Source organism: Talpa occidentalis, unplaced genomic scaffold, assembly GCF_014898055.3.
Source record: "Talpa occidentalis isolate TD23 unplaced genomic scaffold, MPIMG_talOcc4v2.1 talOcc4.2, whole genome shotgun sequence".
NCBI lineage: Eukaryota > Metazoa > Chordata > Mammalia > Eulipotyphla > Talpidae > Talpa > Talpa occidentalis.
In genome coordinates, this window is record NW_023602073.1 from 19,578,413 (window position 1) to 19,584,127 (window position 5,715).

Genomic DNA, 5,715 nt, shown 5'->3' on the forward strand with positions numbered 1-5,715 from the left:
GATGGAGTATTAATATGCTTTGGAAATGGGAGAAAACTTCCCCTCTGAGTAAGAAGGCTGAGGCTGGGATGTGTAAAGGGTTTGCATATTAGGAGGTGAAAGAAAAGGAAACAAAGGGAATAAGATCTGGACTCTCCTCTCCTTCAAGGCTCAGTTTCTGTCTTTCCCAATCCCCCCCCCCCCCACCAACTCAATTCAGCCTGGATGCCTTTCAGTTTCCCTATCTTGCCTCTCTTTCTCTTCAAAGCTGCATAGGGCTCCACTTAATAAATATTGGTAAATCATGAAGTCAAAAATAAAATGTAATTAATATCCCTCACGTTAAACTTCTCTTTTCCATATTGATCTTGAAGACCGATCCCCTGTGTGTATGAAGTTGACAGATAGGCTGGGGGGGGAATGGGGTCACGAAGTAGAAATACCTTTCAGGCCCCTTAGGTTTTGGGAATAACTTTATGGGAATGAAGAGAGGGTAGATTTGGAGAAAAGGAACATAATCAAGAAAGAAGATATTAAATATTGTAAAGGAGAATGGACAGTTGTTTTCTCTCAGCACCTTTGGCTCTGCCTTTTATCTTTTGAGATAATGGAGTGAAGCCTGGGTTACTCCTACTGGAACAATCATTTTACTGCACAATCCTCTTATGTCTTCTATTACAAGTTTCAAAAAAAAGTTGGTTTTTTTTTTTGCAGCTCAAAGAGTATTTTGGTATACATCACAGGTAACTTTAAGATCCTAAACATTTACAGGTTCTAAAAAGGACATATCTTGCCTGCCGAAACCCGGGATTGAACCAGGGACCTTTAGATCTTCAGTCTAACGCTCTCCCAACTGAGCTATTTCGGCTCTGCCCACTCTGCCTCAAAACAAGCTAGAATGACTTTATCGTTTCCGACTTTACTAATGAGTCAGCATTTATTTAATAAACACCATGGCAAGTACTTTGAGGAAACCAAAGAGAAATCAAAACAGATTTCTGTCTCCAAATAACTTACCAATGTATGAGGAGAAAGACAAGGTGGTACTGTCAGTGTCGGAAGGATTACCTTAGTGATTTACTTTAATCTACAATTTATATCACACGTCGGGAACAGACCCTCCACACGCTCCTGATTACATCTTCTGCAGTTGCCAACACTTGTCCGAATTTTAGTGGTTGGGGCAGAACAGGGGGGCTTGCATAATCGGGTATCATTTCGTGCTGGTTAGTTAGGCAAGGGAGAAGGGAATGACGTTTGTATACACCGGGATTCCTCAAATACCAGTTTCAGAAAACTTCACTTACCCTGGTTTTGTGGTCAGAATAAGGAGGCAAGGTGAAGGTTTCGATTCCTGGTTAGGGAAGAGTTAACTGCTCCCCCCCACCACATTTGCCCCCCAGGACAGAAGGCAAACTTGTTAATACTAAACATTAAATTATACATGTTAACTTTCAGTTTTCATATGAAGAGTTTCCTGACGAGAAACCCTGTAACAGTTTTAGTATTCCAAGTGCACAATGACCAGCGATGTCATTTTCAAGGGTTTCATGACAAGACAATTGAGAAGACAAGTGAAAAGCAACAGGGAAGTCATTTCCAGAGATTTGTCTCAGATGGTTGTGTGTGAGTTTCTGAATCCTGCACAGTGGCTGGAATTTTGAAATGCAACTTCTTCACCCCTTCTCCCCTCTTCTGTCACCCTTGGGTTTTGTGGGTTCACAGCTTCTAGCTTAGAAATACCAACATGGTAACTTAATTGTGGGCTAAAGTGGTTTCTGGGCTACCTGCTCTCTTCAGGGCCTCCATCTGTCTTCCCCAAAGCAAGTATAATTTATCTGTTTTTTTTTTTTCCCCCTAAGAAAGGCAATATAGAAGGCCATGAGTATCACAGGAAAATTGCTGTCACAAAACCGAGACACAGGCCAACGGTGTCTTCAGCATCTTTGAATGCGCACCTGAGAAACTGACAGACACTTGAAAAAAAGCAGGCTTTGTTACCCTCCTGGTTTTTGACAAGGTTTGGTGCCTCTGTGCTACTGATAGGGGGAAATGATGTCCTGAGCGAACTCCATACAGGCTTTGTGGACTCCACCCCCCACAACACTGGGAACTACAAATCCCATGATCACCAAAGGGAAGGTTTAGGACCTGAGGGCGGAGTTAAGCATCTAGGCTCTAGGTTTGGGTATTTAACTGGTCATGTGGCCTGGGGTGGCTGGCTTGGCCAGGAGGCATGCTAGGTTTTTGCCAGCTCAGTGGGTCCTTGGGTTTCCTGGTCAGTGGAACGGGTAGGACACATTTATGAAATTATCTCCCTCTTTTTCTCCCCGAGTTATTCATTTCTCCATTTCTCCTTCCCTTGTAAATAAACCTTTTATCAACCTTTTGTGTATGTCTGCAGTTTAGCATTAATAGGTCCCCTTTAAGCGTGGGGGTGAGGCCCCACAGTCAGGCAACCCCATTTTATATTGGGGTTTGCCCTGTAACACTACTAGCTCCTTTTGAAAGTTTTGGGCCTTGAATCTTTGTTAGTCTATAAATAGTCTTTGTTACTTGATGTGCCACAGATTGCTTAAAATTTCCTGCTTATTTCTTAGAATAGTTCAATGCACGCATGTCTGTCTACAAGCTTCCAAAGACCCTGGTGCCCCTGATTTTACTTTACCAACATACAAGTGTTGGGGAGGAAAGGATGTCCTGAACAACTCCACAAGTAGGTTTTATGGACTCTGCCCCCACCCCAGACCAAAGACACCAAGGGCTACAAATCCAGTAATATCCCCACTGAGGGAAGTGATGCCTGCGTGTGTAGCTACTATAACAGCTGCTGCTGCCGCTTTACCACAAGTTCTTGTCTCATGAAGCTGTAGAAAGGAATTCACAGACTTTTCAGATAAGTAAGCAGAGAGAAGCAAATCTTGTCTTAGAAAGAAAAGTTTATTGAGGAGAAAAGGAACAGAAATAAAGTGGGACTACCAGGCCATGTAACCAGGCCAGGGAGGGGCAAGGAAGCCAAAATAGAGTCATGTCTCAGGGAATATGTACCTTCTTTCCCTCATTATCTATTTAGTGGTCTCTCCCTGATTGGTTAGTTTCCAGGTGGGCTCACTGCTATTGAGCAGGGGATCTTCACATTCCTTATCTAACAGGTTTTTCTCTCCCCATTTGTTGCATCTTCCCCCTTGTTTGATAGATTTATCTTTATGGTCCAGTCTTCCAGATGAGCACGCCTGCATTTTAAGGAAGAGAAAGTTAAACATCAGCTATTGAAAAAAAACAGGTTGGCGCCTACTGGTTTATTATTCCCAGTGGAATTCCTTATCTCTGAAGCCTTCCTTAACTCTTTGGAGGTCCCCTCCTGCAATGTCCCTAAAACTGCCTAATTACCCTAACTTGCTCTATGTGGGAACTGGGGTGGAGTTAAGCAGCCAGGCTTGGTATATAATCGGACATGTGGGCCTGGGTGGGGGGCGCTTGGTTTTTCCACGGCTTTCAGCGTGCTATTGGGGTTCCAGCTCAGTGGAACTGGTAGGATGCATTCACCAATTTCTCTCTTTCTTCCTTCCTGAGTTATCCATTTCTTCATTCCCCCTGTAGGGTAAGGTAAAAAGTATCGGGCTTTTCTGCCCTCCCATTTTTAAGATAGATGGTGGATCCCTGTGGTCCCAAATGCATGCCTGATGGCGGGCACCTGGAGTAGGGTGTGGGCATAGGTAGATGGGATTCACCTGGACTAAGACTGGGCTTATAAAGGCAGCATCACGGAGATGCCAGCAGAAGAGAAGGAATGGAAGAGCAGAGAAGCAGAAGCAGAACCACAAGAGATCAGAGCAGCAGAGACCACCAGAGAACACCGGAGAGTCCAGACAGAGTGAAGACTTCCTGGGGGCTGGGAGGCCTGACAGCCTCCCGGGCCCCCACTACCCCTGCCTACTGTGTACCTGGTAAATCCCAATAAAAGCCTTTAAAAGCCACTGAGGGCTCCAGGACTCCTCCTTTACCCGGTCTGCTGGATCAGAAAACCTGCTATGTGGCCATTTTGCCCCTACACCCACCCTTTTGGTAAATAAGCCTGTAGGGTAAGGAAAAAAGTATCAGGCTTTTCTGCCTTCCCGCCATTAGGATAAATGATGGAACCCTGAGGTCCTAAATGCATGCCTGATGGCGGGCACCTAGAGTAGAGTGTGGGCATATGTAGATGGGATTCACCTGGGCTAAGACTGGGCTTTTAAGGGTGGTGTCACAGGGACACCAGCAGAAGCTGAGAGAGCAGCAGAAGCCAAGAGAGAAGCAGAGAACGTCGGAGAGCCCAGATAGAGTGAAGACTTGCTGGGGGCTGGGAGGCCTGCCAGCCTCCCGGCCCCCCAGCACCCCTGCCTGCCATGTACCTGGTAAATCTAAATAAAAGACCTGCAAAAGCCACTGAGTACTCTGATTCCTCCATTACCCGGCCTGCTGGATCATAGAAAACCTGCCCTGTGTCCTTCCTGACCTTATTACCCTTTTTGTGTGTACCTGTGGTTGAGTCTCATAAGTCCCTTTTAAGCATGGGTGGGTCAGGCAAACCCATTTCACACTGGGGTTGCCCTGTAACACAGGGATATGATATTTTATGATCATGTTAAATGAAGAGGTACTCTTGCTAATTAATTGCACATACTCTGCTTTCTCTTACCCCCCTCCTTCCCTCACATAAATTCACAATTTCCAAAACTGTGCCATCTTTGAGGTTGTACAGAGACGAGTTTCCAGGCAAGTTTCTCCACGAGAGAGAGAGATGTTGTATCCAAAAGGTCAGGTTTATTATAAAAGGGAGAGGAGAAGAAAGGACACTTGCATAGACACAAGTGGGCAGAAAGTGTTGCCCCGAAAGGGCCAGGTTTGCTAAGAGAGGCCTGCAAGGTCACAGGTGGCAGCCTGGGGAGGAAGCTGCCTCAGTTGCTTTGCAAAGGTAGCATGCAGAGAAGCTGCTGCTCCTGCTCTGCAAAAGGAAAAGGTAGGTGAAGAGAAACACCTGCATTGTCACAGTGGGGCAGAAGAACTGCTGCCGCATGCGAGGGCAGAGACTGCACTGATATTGTCTTCTCTTTGGGAGGGTCTTGCTCCTTTGTGTAGTTTTAACTTTTGTTAACCTCATAACAGCTGGAGTGTGATGAGCACTATAATGGCCCTCATCTGCATATCCCCACCTCTGGCCTGCTCTGATACTTGCTATTGCAGTTTGTGCCTAAGGATTTTTCACTTCTTATAGCTGGTTCCACAGCTATGCTAATCACTTCTCCCCCCCACCTCCAGCAACCCTGGGAAGGGAGGGGCCTGACCCCTTGGGGACATCCCCATCATCCCAGAGCAGCTGGCTGATAAGCCCAACTGAGCCTGAAGGGTTAGTGCTAAGAAATCCCTCTAGGCCAGGGATAAAGCTCTCCATACTGCAGGAGCCAGATTTCTGGTCTAGTGGTTCCTCCTTTCCAACCTTTCTACTCTTAACCTCCATCACTCCCAGCAACTCAGAGGGCATAGAAGACAAAAAGCCCCTGTTAGACTGCTCGCTGAGACTTGCTTTACCTGGGGCCTGGAGGGATTTCCTAGCGCTAACCCTTCAGCCTCAGTTGGGCTTATCAGCCAGCAGCTCTGGGATGATGGGGTTGTCCTTGAGGGGTCAGGCCCCTCCTTACCCAGGGTTGCACTCTCGCTGTAACAGGCACCCCACGGGCCTGTTAGGCATCAGAAAAG

The 5,715-nt window shown here is 46.4% G+C and overlaps 1 non-coding gene across 1 annotated transcript; it reads right to left on the reverse strand.

The window, feature by feature from the left end:
* Positions 1-774: 774 nt before the first annotated feature.
* On the reverse strand, positions 775-847 carry TRNAF-GAA (transfer RNA phenylalanine (anticodon GAA)). The gene has a single exon. It is a non-coding gene; the product is annotated as a tRNA-Phe (tRNA).
* Between the last annotated feature and the right edge of the window lie 4,868 nt (positions 848-5,715).